Source organism: Garra rufa, chromosome 19 (genome assembly GCF_049309525.1).
Source record: "Garra rufa chromosome 19, GarRuf1.0, whole genome shotgun sequence".
Taxonomy (NCBI): Eukaryota; Metazoa; Chordata; class Actinopteri; order Cypriniformes; family Cyprinidae; genus Garra; species Garra rufa.
Genome location: NC_133379.1, coordinates 5,936,210 through 5,955,365, shown reverse-complemented (window position 1 = coordinate 5,955,365; position 19,156 = coordinate 5,936,210).

Here is a 19,156-nt window from a genome sequence, read left to right as displayed (position 1 = left end):
CATCCATTAGCATCAGTTTGGGTTGAGACTAAATTGCACCTTTTCTGTATCATTGCTGTAATGGCTTAAATGTACTGTGATATAGTGTTAGATCCATACAGCTTTCACAACAGCAAAAAAAATCTTTGCAAGACGGCCACACGCGAAAGGGGACAACAAATGTGTCACTATTCACAGTATTGTCACGGGGGGCAGAACAAGAGGCTCGCTGGAGACCCGTCTCTGGCTTCTCATGTGCCAGACTCAGAGCAGAACAGAACTCTGGTCTACTGACCCGTTTCCTGACGGTCCAGGGGAATCCGCATTCAATAAAAGAAACCGCTGCAACCTGCCACTAATTAAGCACCAACCTCATTAGTCTTTGCTTTCCCTGTCTTCGCCGACTCCAAAACGTCTCTCTGCTGTTTATTCTCCGAGTTTTATGAGTCAACTCTGTTGTGGTGAGTGGGTAAAGTGGTTAAATTTGATAAATGAGGCAATCTTTAAATATTAATTATGCATTAATTACATTCATAAGACAAAACAAACTCCCGGTTAAAGATTCATGAGGAGCCAGCTTGGCTTACTTCCTATTCTTTTGTCCAATGCAAACACTGCGAGGAACTGAAGGATGCTGTTTTTCAGCACAGAAAAACAGATTTCGCTCTTTGTCGTCTAGTCGTGTAGACTGGCAGAAAAATAAAAGACATTCATGGGTGAATAAGAGTTGGACTGTGTGCGATATTGTTCCTGCCCTCTGACCTTTGACCCCTGTCTTGCTCCTTCATCTTGAATTACAGCACATGGTGCTCTCCACGACCCCATGACCTCAGACAGACATAAAGTAGCAGTGAACGCATCACAGAGAGAAGTTATGACACCAGCGACTTACATTTTATACGTGTTGAGTTTTATGAGGCATTTCTTCCAGCTAAGCACCACTCGAGGTTTCACACCATATTGAAACTATAAGCGTGTCTTTATAACTACCGCTGTCTCAAAGACAGACAAAAATCTAAAAAGAAACTCTGCAGCTCATCTTGTAATGTGCCCCTCCATCCCACATCTCTCTCTTGTTCCTGAATTCAACCTTGCTTCCTTCTCTAATAAATATTTCACCGGTGGAAAGTTCAGTAAACAGAGTCATGAAGGGGTGTGAGTTGCTGGAGAGAGGTGTCATCTAGGGAATGAGTTCGGCAGGTGGATCGGCCCCTGTGGTAGCATTAGGTACTTGGGAACACCAGAGTAAGATACAACCTCCATCCTCTCCCAGCAGCATCATCTGTCACTCATATTCCGCAGGAGCTTCATTTTAAATCGCAGTTGATGCCTTACGGTGGGTAAGCGTCTGTCTGGTTAACACGGCCAAATAGTTGTTGCTCCTCCATTCACTAGTAATAGAATTTCTCCTTTTTGTTTGTTCGGTTGAAACTGAACGTGTCAACATGCATCGACTCTGATGAGGCGATCAAAGGCACAGGGCCTTAATGAGAACATATCTCACAGAAGCTAATGTTCTTCCTTCAGAAGTTTGGTTTTTAGCTCATCGTTTTATCTTTAGATTTTGAACTCCTTATAAATCCAGGTCATTACTTGATTAGTTTTGTTTTGTGATTTCATTTCAAGCTAACTCTATTGTACTATTGTACACTTGCAACGAAGCTCAAAGGTTTTGCATCATATTGTGTAATTATGCACTAAGACTAAGTCATTACATTTCACATTTTATATGTATCTTCCTTTCCATATATTTCCATGTAAAATAACACCCCATCATATAAAAAGGCATATAAATCTTAACACAATGAAATTATTAAATTGGTGAAATAAAAAAAAAATATTTTAATATTACTGCTATTTTAATATTATTAATAATAAACTGTATATAAAACTGTAAAAGAAAACAATAGTAGTGAGAATAACAAAAATTGTTATTATACTATTTACAATATTTATTATTTTTTAATTAATATTTATATTAATTTTATTTTTTAATATTAAAAAATAAAATTTAATATTAATTATTATTTTTAATAATATTAAAATATTATTTTTTTTAATATTATTTTAAAATTTAAAATAATATTAAAAAAATTATTAATATTATTTTTATTATAATAATTAACATTTTATTATTAGTGTTATTATAACAATAACAGTAGTAAAAAGAAAAACACTAACAACATGAATATCAATACTACTAAATATTACGATGACAATAAAAATTATAATTATTATGTTTGCGGAGTGTCTATTTACACTAAGTGCAATTAGCCCGCCTTGTTTATTATTATAACAATAAAAATAATAACAAGGATTCAAGGATACAACAATGGTTTATTTTTTATACTAATAATAACAATCATCATATTTACTATTTGTTGTAAATATAGTTTTTGTTAATTATAATAATTAACATATTACTATTGGTGTTATTATAACAATAACAATAGTAACAGAAATAACAGTAGCAACACGAATATAAATATTACTAAATATTATGTTGACAATAATAATGATGATGATGATTATAATACAAAAAATGATAACAAGGATACAACAATTTGTTATTTTGTAAAGAATAATGACAATCATTATATTTGCTATTTATTGTTAATATTATTTTTAGTGCTGGGCAATGAACAGTCGCAATTATTTTTGTCTATATAATATGTGTGTGTGTATTGTGTATATTTATTATGTATATATAAAGACACATACATGTATATATTTATATTCATATAATTTAATATTATAAATAAATATATTTAATATATAGACATAACATATTTTTCTTAAATATATACATGCATGTGTTAAATTAATCGCAATTAATCACATTCAAAATAAAAGTTTTTGTTTATATAATATATGTGTGTATAAAGACACACACATGCAATATATATTTAAAAAATATTTACATGCATATATTTATATTCATATAATTTAATATTATATATAAATATATATAATATATAAACATAACATTTTTCTTAAATATATACATGCATGTGTGTGTATTTATATATATACATAATAAATATACACAGTACACACACATATATTATATAAACAAAAACTTTTATTTTGGATGCAATTAATCACGATTAACAACCATCATATTTGCTATTTGTTGTTAATATTATTTTTAGTGCTGGGAAATGATTAATTGCAATTAATCGCATCCAATATACACATTTTTGTTTATGTAGTATATGTGTGTGTACTGTGTATATTTATTATGTATATATAAAGACACATACATATGTATTTACATGTACATATTTGTATTCATATAATTTAATATTATATGTAAATATATTTAATATATAAAAAATTTTCTTAAATATATACATGCATGTGTGTGTATTTATATATATACACACACACACACACACACACACACACACACACACACACACAATAAATATATGCATATTATGTACACAAAAACGCTTATTTTGGATGCGATTAATCGCGATTAATAGCTATTAATCGTTGCCCAGTGCTAATTATTTTTAATTCTAACAATTAAAATGTCATCATTTGTGTTATTAGAACAATAACAATAGTAACGAGAATAACATTAACAACACGGATATCAATAATACTAAATATTATGATGATAATAATAATGATTATTATTATAACAATGAAAAATAACAAAAGATACAACAATTTGTTATTTTCATACTAATAATAACATCATCATATTTGTTGTTTCTATTATTATTATTATTATTATTATTTTAAAATGTATTATTTTTTATTTAAAACACACACACACTTTCAGTGAATGATGTTAGTGGTTAGCGATGCATTTGTTGTTTAGCCTGCTATGGGGCCTTGGTTCAAATCCCACCCTAATATATAATTTATTTAATAAACTAAGAAAAGAACAGCTTTGACATTTTAATAAAAACTCCTCCTGTGTTTCACAGGAGAAATGTCAAATGAGTTTAACGTTGGGTACAATAGATGTTGACAGAATTTTCACTTTAAACTCGATGATTTCTACATATCCAAACCTTTTCTCATTTACAGTAATTCAACTTAATTACCAAAGATGCAAATCATTTTTGAAAAATGCATTTAAAATGCTTTGGCCACCAAAATTAATATAACACATCAGCTTTTAAAAACTACTAGTCTGACTTGTTTCTCAAATGGGGCAAAGCCAAAAATAAAGCCCATGTTTAGTTCAATGGGTGCTGCTGGGGTGGAAGGAAAAGACAGAGAGAAATATGCATGTGTGTGTGTGTGCATGTGCAACTGTGGGCGCGTGAGGGGGGGGGCGCTCTGGGTGCGAGCACGGTGACAGCAGTGAGAGCTGTGCTGAAACAGTAGCCGACCCCGGCGGGCCAGCCACACAGGCTGTGAGAGGGCCCTTGCTCCAGGGAGGATAATTGGAGCAGCGCAGGCAACATATGGCCTAGCAGGGCAGCCTGCTGCTGCAGCAGCTGTGGACTGGTGCGAGAGATCAGAGACACATTAAAGCGACTGTTCCCCACCCCTTCCCCCTCGCTCTCCATCTCTTTCTCCTTCTATCTCTCTCTCTGCCTTCCATGACTCCGGTACTCCTCCCCCAGCTCTCTTCCTCTCTCTATAAACGCTTATTTAAATGACAGCTCTTAACCGACCCTCCCTCCCCCAGCCCTACTCGCATGCCCCCAGGCAGCTCTTAATGCAGAGGAACAGGGGAAGAGAGACAGAGTGAGAGAGAGTGGGGTGTGCCGCTAAACTTCTCTCTTTTTTTCTATCTCCCTCCATCTTGCCTCTGAGACGTAATGAGAGCAAAAGTGGTGGTTTGTTATACCTCTGTGTGTCTGTCTTCACCTAAGAGGCACCATCACAGGAAACAGCGAATGTCATGCAAAATACATGAAGCTTCTTCTTGACATCATAAACACATCAAATTGGCAGAAGCGCTGAGAGAAGAGGTATGACATTGGTTAACTGTGCACAAACTTACTCACTCTGCTGTTGATTTTGACAGGGATGGCCTACTGTGGTGTTTGCCTCAGGTGAAATTAACCGGGAATAGCAAGAAAAGCAGGTAGAGTGGCACGCGTGTGTGACCTCTGACCTCTGATGAAAGGAACAACACCTATTTGGATTTTTTTAGTCAAAGAGATTTACATAGACAAATGTTTAAACATAACGGTTAAATGTTAGACAATGTTTAAACATGCTAAAGTAAGATTTAACTGAGAAATTCATATTTAACATTTTGCTCTGGGGGAACTTAACATGAAGCTAGAGGGAATGTGTATACTAATATATACATACTTATTACCCATTCTTTCATAATAGTTTTGAATTACATATTAGCAGACATCTGAAATCACACATACACCACCACTCAATAAAAAAAAAAAAACTTTTTTTTTGAAGTTCCATTTATTTGATCAAAAATACAGAAAAAAGTAATATTATGAAATATTATTGCAATTCAAAATAACACTTTTTATTTTAATATACTTAAAAATATTATTTATTTCTGTGATGCAAAGCTGAATTTTCATCAGCCATTACTCCAGTCTTCAGTGTTCACATGATTCTTCAGAAATCATTCTAATATGCTCATTTATTACTTTTATTAACAGTTTATTTAACAGTTGTGCTGCTTAATATTTGTTTGGAATCTGTGATACTTTTTCAGGATTCTTTGATACATAAAAAGTTAAAAAGAACAACATTTATTCAAAATAGAAGTCTGTCTTTACTGTCACTTTTTTTAATCAATTTAACACATCCTTGCTGAAAAAAGTAAAAAATTTCTTTCAAAAAGATAGGACTATTTGAAAATCTGGAATCTGAGGGTGCAAAAAAATCAAAATGTTCAGAAAATCACCTTCAAAGTTGTCCAGATGAAGTTTTAGCAATGCATATTACTAATAAAAAAAATTATTTTTTGATATATTTATGGTAGGAAATTTACAAAATATCTTCATGTTTTTTTAAAAGTCTCTTATGCTCATCAAAATTCCATTTATTTGAACAAAAATTGTTGCAATTCAAAATAACTGCTTTTTATTTTAATATACTTATTTCTGTGATGCAAAGCTGAATTTTCATCAGCCATTACTCCAGTCTTCAGTGTCACATGATTCTTCAGAAATCATTCTAATATACGGATTTATGACTTTTTTTATCAATGTTGGAAACAGTTGTGCTGCTTAATATTTGTTTGGAACCTGTGATACTTTTTCAGGATTCTTTGATGAATAAAAAGTAAAAAAGAACAGCATTTATTCAAAACAGAAATCTTTTCTAACAAGATAAGTTTTTATTCTTATTCTTTTGTCACTTTTTTTTTAAATCAATTTAACACATCCTTGCTGAATAAAATTAATAATTTCTTTCAAAAAGATAGGACTATTTGAAAATCTGGAATCTGAGGGTGCCAAAAAATCTAAATGTTCAGAAAATCACCTTCAAAGTTGTCCAGATGAAGTTTTTAGCAATGCATATTACTAATCAAAAATTATGTTTTGATATATTTATGGTATGAAAATTTACAAAATATCTTCATGTTTTTTAAAAAGTCTCTTATGCTCATCAAAATTCCATTTATTTGATCAAAAATACAGTAAAAATTATGAAAATATTGTTGCAATTCAAAATAACTGCTTTTTATTTTAATATACTTATTTCTGTGATGCAAAGCTGAATTTTCATCAGCCATTACTCCAGTCTTCAGTGTCACATGATTCTTCAGAAATCATTCTAATATACGGATTTATGACTTTTATTATCAATGTTGGAAACAGTTGTGCTGCTTAATATTTGTTTGGAACCTGTGATACTTTTTCAGGATTCTTTGATGAATAAAAAGTAAAAAAGAACAGCATTTATTCAAAACAGAAATATTTTCTTACAACATAAGTCTTTACTGTCACTTTTTATCAATTTAACACATCCTTGCTAAATAAAAGTAATAATTTCTTTCAAAAAGAGAAAGAAAGAAAAAATGTTACTGACCCTAAACTTTGAACGGGGTGTTTGTTACAAAAGTTTAAGGTTTTATTTATCAAAGAATCCTGAAAAAGTATCATAGCTTCCAAAAAATTATTAAGCAACACAATTGTTTCCAACACTGATAATAAATCAGCATATTAGAATGATTACTGAAGGATCATGTGACACTGAATACTGGAGTAATGATGCTTTGCATCACAGGAATAAATTATATTTGAAAGTATATTAAAACAGAAAAACACTTTTTAAAATTACATTAACATTTCACAATATTACAGTTTTGTTGTTTGTTTCTTAATTAAATAAACACAGCCTTGATGAGCAGAAATTCTCCTTTAAAAAGCATTAAAAATGTAAAAATCCCAAACTTTTGAACAGCAGCGAAGGTCCAGTTATTCTCTAGTATTTCACCATAATTACTTATGCAATTTCAATTATTATTATTATTTTACAATTAAAAATGTAATTTACTAATATGATAATAATAATAATTTTATAATTATTATTAAATTAATTATTTAACAGATAATTGTATTATTAATAATTATCATTTCTGGCAAATATTAATTAGCGTTTGCTGCAAAGACCAAATAAATTTTTAAGTTTTTATCTTTTAGTTCAAATCATTCACTTTCGGTCTGAAGACTTGTATTCTAAAGAGTCGATTACAAACTTGACGTGACTTTCTCCATAATATATGGTTGCATCAGCACTTTCAGTAAGTATTGTGCTGGAATTCATCAACAGGGGTATATTTCTGCCCCAAGAGCATTATTTACCCCGCTAGTATATCCGCTGTATCACCATGAAGTATTAATCATGTTTTAGGAGATAGAAACAAACCTGTAGACAAGTTACCCCCACTCTTCACGAGCCACTGAGAAAAATGTGCCCAAAACAGAAAGCAAGAAAAGAGAAAGCGACTGCAATTCTGTCTGTGAATGAGAGCATGGGAAAAAAGAACAAAGTCTGATATTTAAATAATTGATAATGAGGTGATGGTTAATAATTTACATGAACAAATCAGGGAAGGTGGTAAGTTATTAATCTTTTAGCTGCACACCTTGGCCTGACGGGCCGATGCTTCCTGAAAACGGACCATAGAGCGAAGGCCTGGCCCAAGGCCGGAGGGTTTAGGAGACCCCACATTTCCAATCCCGACTGCCAATCTAACTGCTGAACCACACTTGCTGGAAACACACCACAATAAGCCACTGGTACTCACACTAACTGATATCAGGAGTTTCTGGCCACCGTGAAAAGGGAACTATGTCACACATCAGTGCATCGATCAATTCTGAGTTACATAAGTAAACACATGCTTCAGTGAAGGTTTTACTAGTTGTTTATCTTTAGGAGAACAAACAAACATTTCATGCCAATCATGAAACAGGCTTTTGAAAGCAAAAAAGAATGCACAACACTGGATGTTATAAAAGTATTAGCCAATAAATGCATGTTTTTAATGTTATCAGCATTGGTTTAAATATTAAGCTCATATATATGATCCAAAGTAAGTTTTTCTTTTCTTTTTTTCTGAGATAAGCTGATGTTGGTCCATTGATGTATGCTTTGTTAGGATAGAACAATATTTGTTAGGACAGGACTATTTGAAAATCTGGAATCTAAGGGTGCAAAAAAAGTAAAATATTGAGAAAATTGCTTTCAAAGTTGTGCAGATGAAGTTTTTAGCAATGCATACTAATCAAATATTATATACATAATTATAATAATATATTTATGGTAGGAAATTTACAAAATATCTTCATGGAACATGATCTTTACTTAATATCCTAATGATTTTTGGCATAAAAGAAAAATTTATAATTTGGGCACATACATTTTTTTTTTTTTTGGCTATTTCCACAAATATACCCGTGCTAGACTGGTTTTGTGGCCCAGGGTCACATATTATTTATACAATGTTTATTTAATATTTATTTATTTCAGAGAGTCATACTAAGCCTTATTCTGTTACATCAGTGTGGGATAGGAAATATAATTTAGAAAAAAAAAAAAAAAATTCTGCAAGACTTTTGGTTTCATTATAAGCACATTATGATTTAGACTTTTAAAATGATATCTAATAGTAGCCAATATATCAGTTATTGGTTTCAAAATTTAATTTTCACATCAGCCAAAACATTTTCTTTTTTTTTTTCACAATTCACAATTTTCCCCTCTAAATTAAAAACACTTAACTTGATTAATAGGACTTTGGTCCAAGCAAAGTCCAAGCAAAGCATCCCAGGGCCTGGAGAAATGAAGTAGAAAATAGTGAAGTAGAAAATAGTGGCAGGGAGCAAGCCACCGCTTTGAAAGGCAGACAGGAAAGTGTGTGCAATATTTGGTATGTACAGTCAAAGCTAAATTCATTCAGACACCTTCAACATTTCTCACAGTTTATTCACCATAATTTAGAAAATGGTAATAAAATATGACAAGAACTCAGAGTTAAACTATATCAGAACAAATTTATCTTGATAATGTTAGATAACTTTGATAGAAAGGTATGTAATGGATTACAATCAACCAAAACTTCAGACAACTGTTAGTATGACAATATTTACACAACTATTTTTACCAATTACCAAGTAATGCTTAATTTTGTTCAGTCTGTGGTGTAAAAGGTCACATTAGCAATTAAAGAAAAACACTTATATGGTCAGGTCAGAGTGTCAAAGTAATTTTCATCAATTTTACTGGTAGTCCACTGCATGGAATTTTTGGGTATAATATGTCACACTTAACTTTATTTTCCCTCACTTGCATAAATGAACTATGTCCTGCACCCGCTAGAAAAAAAACATATCTGGCGTCTGAATAATTTTTTTTGTTTGACTGTATATTGTCTTTCCTTGAAAACTATAAAACTAAACAATACTTTGTTGACCGATTACTAATTAATGCTTAATTTTGTTCAGTCGAAGAAAAACACTTAAGCAAAACATGGTCAGGTCAAAGTGTCTACATAATTTTTGGTCCCAAATTTATATCAATTTTACTGTATGAAGAATTTTCGTGTATAATGTATCACAGTTAACATTATTTTGCTATCCTCACTTACATAAATGAACTATAGTGTCCTGCACCCACTAGTGTCTAAGTAATTTTTGGTTTGACATACATTTTCAGTGTCCAAAATTACCAAAAAATAATTTTAATAAATACAGCACATAAAGACAATGTATGTTTTTCTCATTTGAAATCTCAAATGATGTAATACATCCAAATCTTTTACCAAGCCTTTGAAACTCTAAAATATATCCACTGCACAACAAAAATTCCCATAATCCTTTGGGAGGTTTATAAAGAGGGCTTGAATCATATGTGCATCATTCCCCTATGATTAAAAGCCATAACAAGATGGTAAATTTCATTCGGGCTGAGAGGAGCGTGTCAGCCAGCCCTTCATATGCGATGTACTACAGTGCAAAATAACAAAGGCCTCCTCTGTTGCAGCTGAGTGAGCAGGAGGTGCATCTGCTCGGTACACTAGCGCTCTCCCAAGCCAGGATCAGATGAACAAATGAGAAAGATGAGAAAGAGAAGCCGAGCACCTGCAGGACTCCGCCCACTGCACCCACTTTCCCCCGTCTCCCAACGCCACGGAGCTTCAGAGGTTGCCAAGCACCAGCCATGGTGTTGCCAAGCAGGCGCTGCATTATTTATGACACTGTGTTGCTCGCTCGCAACCATCGCACATGCAACCTCATCGCTCAGGACGGACACAGCAGCAAGAAACTCACGGGCACGAACGTACCCCACACGCTTTTGTTGCCCAAGTTAAAAAGTTCACCACATGCAGGATGAGAGACGTCATTCAAACCCTTCCACTAAGCCCTTCCGGCAAGCTAGAAGACAGCACTCACCTTCTTTCTGTTCGTGTGGCTGGTCTTGCTGCAGTCTTGTTGCTGTCTTCAATAGAGATGATTCTCCAAGCATCTGTCTCCACGGCTGAACCGGGCCTGTGGTTTGGCCTTCCATCTGAAGGCAGCTTGTTCCACGTTGAGTAATCGCTTGTAGCCATGAACCCATCAGAGTATTGACCGCTTACTGATGAATGAACATCCTCCAACTGGCACTGTGCAGACTGCAATAGTCCTTGGAGATAGTTAGGGTCAGTCATGGCTACATATCAGAGGCAATGTCCAAGCAAAACATCCCAGGGCCTGGAGAAATGAAGTAGAAAATAGTGGCAGGGAGCAAGCCACCGCTTTGAAAGGCAGACAGGAGAGTGTGTGCATGGGGAAGAGCATGGCTGGAAGTTTATATGTGTTCTCCCTGAACCAGGGGACTGAATAAATAATACAATAGATATTCCTCTGATGAAGTCTCGAAGCGGCATTCATAATTATTTCATTGTTGTGGTAATGAGAGCGCTGTCCCGCTGCACGGTGCGCTGTCAGGTACGAGCGCTGTGCCTCCATCTGGACTGCCGCTGCATTTACAACGGATCAACAGACCTGATCGCTATTGATAAATCTCAATAACAAGTTTTTAAAAAAGTAGTAAAGACACATAAACTAAGGTAAATGCTGCCAACCACAGCATTTGTTGGCTATGGGTTGAGGTTAAAGGGTGAAAGCTGGAGGAACCTCTAGAGCGTGCGTGGTATCTGGTGTGAGAAAGTGATATGGAGAGTCTTTGTACTGTGGTGACATGAATGCCACACTGCTTGGGATTCATTGTGAAGTCAGGCTCAAGTCCACAGGGGAGGATCTTGGAAAAGAAGGTCAGGACACTTGTGTGCATTCATTTTTGTCTGTGCCTTTGCTCAAGACATGTGTGCACCAACCTTGGAGCCTTGGAGAAGTTTTCTTTTTTATGCTGGAAATGATATCTTAACCTTAGAATGCATAAAAAGGGTAGATTTGACCCAACATGTTTTTTTGTTTTTTTTTAATAATATTACTGAAATCCTTGACATGCTTGCTGGCCACAGGTTTAGAAAAAAACACCTCTTTATCTTTGTGAGGAGTCCATGAATTGCCCAAAATTATAGTTTGTGACAATGTTTTTTGTTGGTGTTAAAAAAAGAAGAAATTCTCTATTTGTAAACAGGTCCAATGTATTTTATAAAGGCCTATTTGTTTTTATTTTAATAATAATAGTTGTCTATCTTTATTACAAAAGTGAGTTTATCCCTTGAAATGCCTCTTTTATGCATATACTGCCAGTTAAAAACACCTGAATGTTCTCACGATCTAAAAGAATCCTAAGAAAATTTCCTAAAAAACACAGTTAAACATAGTTATAATTTGTTATACTTTTTTATTGTATATAAAATATTTAATCATTTGCATATTATATACATTTTTATTATTAAATTCAGAATGAGAATAAAGGAAACCCACATACAGTTAAACCAAAATGTATTCTGACACCTTTAACATTTCTCACATTATCACAGTTTATTCGCTATAGTTATAAAATGGTAATAAAATATGTAAAGAACTCAGAGTTACATTCTGTCAGAGCAAATTCATCTGGAAAGGTATGTAATGGATTACAATCAACCCAAAATTATTCAGACAATTGTTAGTATGACAATATTTACACAACTATCAATACTTTGTTGACCAATTACCAAGCAATGCTTAATTTTGTTCAGTCTGTGGTGTAAAAAGGTCGTATTAGCAATTAAAGAAAAACACTTAAGCAAAATATGGTCAGGTCAGAGTGTGTGAATAATTTTGGTCCCAAATTTGTATCAATTTTACTGGTAGTTCACTGTATGAAATTTTTTTGGGTATAATATGTCACACTTTACTTTATTTTGCTACCCCCACTTGCATAAATGATCTATAGTGTCCTGCACCCGCTAGTAAAAAAAAATATCAACAAATTATATCTGGCGTCTGAATTATTTTTGGTTTGACTGTGTATTGTATTTCCTTTGAAACTATCAAACGCAATACAGGTCATTATAACCTTTTTAACAATTTAAACGCCTTTTGATGTATTAATGTAGCTTTTTGGGGTCATGCATTCTAGGATTAAAAACTTTAACTTTAACTAAGGATTAATTTGGTCATAGTTTCCCATTCTGGTCAGGCTCGTCTGTTAGGTAGCTTTAACCTTATTGTATCAGCTGGCCAGGTTGGAAAACCATCTTGAACTAGCTTAGACCAGCAAACAATCCTAGACTGGCTTAGGCCTTGTTTTTTCAGCATGGTTACAAGTCATGATCAAAGCTTGGACCATGCTGAAAAGCTGTAACATCTAAAAGTCGTCTTCCTATGTACTGTTAACTTGTATATCAGATGGAGTCTCAAAGTTTCCCTCTGGGACAGGTTTCTGGTTTTTGAAAGCACGACAACGGGATCCTTAAAACCCCAGATCAGACAGGACATGTGAGGAACAGCCTGGGATTTTGAGGCGAGGGTGCTCTCCGTCGCCTAATCCTGTTAGCATTGCGTGGGGAGCACAATGGTACCCCGTCCTGCACCAGCTGGGGTCCCGAACGCTCCTACTTGGTGCAAACCCACCCCCTGTTCCCCAGAGGCCTTCGAAATCTGCTCTTTAGTGTTTCCCATGGTGTTGAGCTGCTCATCAGGCTACCTGCAAAGATCCTGAATGTCATTACCTTGACTTGAAAATACTACATGTGGACTAGGATGATTAGGCATCAACTGTTCATTTCAGTAGAGAGGAGTGTCAACCCAATCTCATGGCAATTCGTACTTTGATGGGTGGTTTATTTCATATTGTATGCGGTGGCTAATTTGTACGAACTCACTTGTACATATTTCATATTGTTTTTGCTAAATCGTACATATTTTACATGTTCTGTATGAATTTGTATGAATGACCTACACCTAACCTTGTCACTAGGGTCTAGACAAATCATCCAAAATCATAGAAGTGAGGTTGTATGAATTCATACAAATTGGCCACCTCGAAAAATACGTAGTGAGCGTTGAAAGTGTAAGTATCTGCTAAAGAAGCCTGAATACCTCTAGACACCACAAAGGTCAATTACAAGATGGGTCAGTGTTAAAAAGACTTCAGTTCCCATCATAAGACACCAATCCTTCAAGGTATGTTGTATCTGTATATCTTTATGGCAGTTTGTAAGGTAGCTATCCTTCAATGTAAATAGCAAATTTGTTAATTACAAAAGTGCATTATACAAAAATATTAAATATATATTAAGATATTAAAATCAAAAGAAAAAGTTGACTCAGAATTGCCTTAATGAGTTGTCATATCATTTCGTATCTTCCGCCTGTTACCGATCTACATCATTGGGTAACACATTAGCATAATCCCAGCCTGCTCAGGAAATACAAACACTCCGACCTGTCCACAAACACTTCCACAAGGTTTCAATAGAGAAAGATGAATGAGTGGTTAAAAATATTTTTTTTCCCATGATACAACAGCAATACAATTCAAACTCTTGTTGTTGTTTGCTTTTCATTTTACAGAGGACTGCTTCTCTAATCTTGGTTTTTATCTTCTTTGGCTTCTAATCTTCTTTATTTGGACTAACAAGCTTCTTTTAACCACAACCTGTAAGTACGATTGATACGTTATGTGTACAATTTCAATTGAGTGCTCAAAATATCTTTGTGTGTGTGTGTGTGTGTGTGTGTGTGTGTGTGTGTGTGCTAATATGCGGTGTATACCTAGGACAGCTTTAGGTTTAGGTCTTACTGAAATAGTTCTGATAATTTGTGAACCCACTATGTCCTAAGAATGTTTCATTTATTGTAGACTTAGACATATTTTGGTTAACAAACTGTGTTGTTTTATCAGTTAGTCACATTAGCACTTGGCTAATGTATCAATCATTATTACAGCAGGTAAACTTTAGCTGTGAGATCAATTCACTTGCATAAGTGTTAAACAAAATATTCTAATGCCATTATTTTAAGAATGGATTGGAGAACTATATTATTGTTTTATGAAAAGGTGCATCAGGGTTGCCAGGTTTTCACAAAACTCGCCGAATTGCTACTCAAAACTAGCCCAATCGTGTTTCGAGTGGGATCCCCCGTGTTCTGGGGTGGTAGCGCTTGCTAACTTGATCAAGTACTCCTCTTTGTGCCAATCACAACAGGCTTGGCCAACTGACCTATCAGAGCAGAGTGGGCTTATGGAAGGTAGGGGTTTACAGACATTACACTCAAATCTGGTTTCGAATGAACCGTTTCGAAATCATTGACAAATAACTATGTATATTCTGACAAAATGACAATGTTTTCTGACCTCAGATGCATTTGAACCTGTTTTAGGGGACTCCAACACAATATTAGGACACTGCTCTTTAAGACTGACTGATGTTTAATCTCTGGTTTGATGGCAGCAATACATATATTCCTTCATTAATTCGGACATGATTAGGACATTACTGCTAGTCCTTAATATATTAACTATGACAGGTTGACAGGTTTCTCAAGAGGTTGGTGTACACTCTTTGGGCAAATTCTTATTTGATGGAGCAACTTCCTCTTTAAAAAGTGGATACACTTTTTGTAAATTTGCATGCTTGCCCCTAAAGACCTGTGATGATGGAGAAAGTCTCTAAACTTTTAAAGGGAATTTCTCTAATAGGAGAAAACTACAAGACATGCTTAGATAAACAGATACGTATACGTCATCTCATATCCACCCAAGCTTTTGAAAGCACTCTTTTGGGCCTTTCTCCTTCTATTTCCTTATTTATGGCTCATTACGCACATCATACAGATTCCAACATGTCCACAACATCCCTTACACACACTAGGCTACAGTCAACTGCAAACAAAACAACAATCGACACAGCCATCCTTTGAAGTGTCTGACACACCGAGTTAAAGCAGCTCCATTTGAAGAGTCTAATAAGGGCAGATGAAGCAGAGGAATGGGGCCAGGACTTAGAGGAACGCATGCTAAAGCAGAGGGAGCAGGAGAACGGGGAGGGTGGTAAGGGTGACTGGCGGCCCCTTCTTAGACAAATACACCCACAATGGAAAAAAAATCAATGAGAGAGCATCAGTCGGCATTTCGGTCAACGCTCCGAGCGGCATGCATAAACACACTTGGCCTGAAGCAAAGACATTAATATTTCAATAAATAAAGAAGAAAGGAGATCCAAGACAAATGTTTCAGCTTTCGGCCTTCTTCCTCTTTTCATAGCTTCTTATTTGGCATCTGAACGAGTGGCTGACGGTTATGTAAAAGTCACACAACACATCTGTCTCAATATGTCACACATGTCCTCTGGAAAACAGTTGCTCATATGCATGGAAAGTCTTTGTACTGCTCTAAAACACTGTGAGCTAAAACTACATTGAGATTTACATATCATGAATATGCCTTCACTATCATATTTACAGCATTTTGCTTGTTTATTTTTTCCCTCCTTTGTTTTACTCTTGTAGAACCAAAAAAAAACATGAGTGATGCCAAGTTTGATTGTATGCAAATGTAAAATTACATGCGCGGTGAAATATTAGACTAATGCTATTGCTGTAGCCTTTTCCTCAGAGGTTTGCTTCAGAAGAGAGTGACAAGACACGGATAGCAAACTCTCACAGTGCTGCCTTTCAACAAGACTCTATTGTAACACCTATAACTTGTTTAATTTTCTTTTTTTCCAGTTGAGTTTAAATCATCACAGTCAGTACCATCACATTGTTTTTACCTGACTAAGGTCCCAAAGGTCTTAGCTAAGGAGGGGGTCTTGATGTGCAGCATGCTGGGGAACAAGTAAACAGGCCTGTACTTAGCTTTTACACGCCAATTCAAAAGCACAAGCTCTTTACGTTCAACTGCTGTAGGGCTCTTCTGCATAATTCATAACCACTCAGTTAATCTATTGATCCAGACTTAGCGCGGCCCATCCCGTTTGGATGGCGAACGGCAGGTAACAGCGGAATGGTGCAAAGAAAATGACGGGGGGCCAAGGAAAGGATGCGGATCACAGTATGTGTACACAGGAGGGAATCCAAGACAGAAATCGGGGAAAGGAGTTGAAATGAGACATGAAAAGCGACTGCACTAAACAATTTTAGAAACCCCAGAAAAGGTTAGCATGACCCACCGATTATATCTTCACAGATTCAAAAGCGAAAGCAAGGATCAGTGCTAAAGGCTAAATAGTTTTTATTTAATTTAGAACAATGAAATCCCTAAGGAGAAAATGCCTGGACCTGAGAATTTGTTCTCTAAGTGTGGAACAGAAAAATACAAATCTTCCCACCGACGCTTCACATCCCATCCAGGTGAGCTTACCATCTGTGTCGGCCGCCATTCATTTTTAATGTCTTTTTGGCCACTGCCCCACCAGGTAATGAAGTTTTCCTGTTCACATTCTGTCCCATCTTTCTGCTTACTTTCCTCTCTGACTGGCAATGTATGAGTCTCCACACCTGCCCTCCTTTTTTTTCATTCCACCAAAATCACTTAAATCAAGAGCTCTTTCAGCCTCAGTGAACGGAACCAAAACAGCAAACCTCTACAACCACCGCGCAGAGCTCCCAGAGGCGCGTGCTTACTTCTGTTTTCTTTTATTTCCCAGGTGAGCATCTTGCACTATCCTCTAAGCATAAGTTGACCCATCACCCAGGTACCCAAAAACTTCAAGTCAAATGACAAGCAGAAAGACATCTTCTGCAGGGCTTCGGAGTGTGGAATCACCCCGTTTCGGTAACTTTGTACCTTTAATTTGTGCTGGCAGACAATAAAATATTTACCAGGAACCCTAAAGGCAATTACATTAAAGTGCGTGCTTAGACACCCCTTCCCTTCGGCAGCCTCACAGTGCGAACCTGCTGATTTGGTGAATGGTCACATATCTACAATGTTACATTTTACACGCTATCAATAATTCACCAATCACGAAATGGGGGAGACTTGAGGGGGCAAGAATGGAAAAAAGAAAGTAGAAAGAGGAAAGCGAGGTACATGCGCTCATGTGCACACTGAGCAGTTTGTCCATTTGCTTAACGTACCAGAAATATTTACTTGTGGTGATGTCTTGCTTTCACTCTCTCTTTAGAGCTCTAGCACCACGCCCTCACTGCAACCCATTGCATATGCACAAACAAAAAGTCTGGCTGTATTAAAATGGTCGGGGTACAGTAAAAATCAAAGGGTTAGGCAAGGGCAGCCGAATAAAAAACATTATTTCAAAGAAAAGATAACAAGTGAAGTTTAAGTAGATGGGAGGGGGAAATCGGTTGAAATGGCTGTGTTCTGCAGAAGAAAGACTGAGATAAGGATGAGTAAATATTGCTAGAATGTTCGTTTTTGGGTGAACCATTCCTTTGCAGACAAAAGTAGCCCAACAAAGGTGCCTGAAGTACAGGTCCTTCTCAAAAAATTTGCATATTGTGATAAAGTTAATTATTTTCTGTAATGTACTGATAAACATTAGACTTTCATATATTTTAGATTCATTACACACAACTGAAGTAGTTCAAGCCTTTTATTGTTTTAATATTGATGATTTTGGCATACAGCTCATGAAAACCCAAAATTCCTATCTCAAAAAATTAGCATATCATGAAAAGGTTCTCTAAACGAGCTATTAACCTAATCATCTGAATCAACTAATTAACTCTAAACACCTGCAAAAGATTCCTGAGGCTTTTAAAAACTCCCAGCCTGGTTCATTACTCAAAACCGCAATCATGGGTAAGACTGCCGACCTGACTGCTGTCCAGAAGGCCATCATTGACACCCTCAAGCAAGAGGGTAAGACACAGAAAGAAATTTTTGAACGAATAGGCTGTTCCCAGAGTGCTGTATCAAGGCACCTCAGTGGGAAGTCTGTGGGAAGGAAAAAGTGTGGCAGAAAACGCTGCACAACGAGAAGAGGTGACCGGACCCTGAGGAAGATTGTGGAGAAGGACCGATTCCAGACCTTGGGGGACTGTGCTCAATTGGCCTGACCTGAACCCCATAGAGAATCTGTGGGATATTGTGAAGAGAAAGTTGAGAGACGCAAGACCCAACACTCTGGATGAGCTTAAGGCCGCTATCGAAGCATCCTGGGCCTCCATAACACCTCAGCAGTGCCACAGGCTGATTGCCTCCATGCCACGCCGCATTGAAGCAGTCATTTCTGCAAAAGGATTCCCGACCAAGTATTGAGTGCATAACTGAACATAATTATTTGAAGGTTGACTGTTTTTGTATTAAAAACACTTTTCTTTTATTGGTCGGATGAAATATGCTAATTTTTTGAGATAGGAATTTTGGG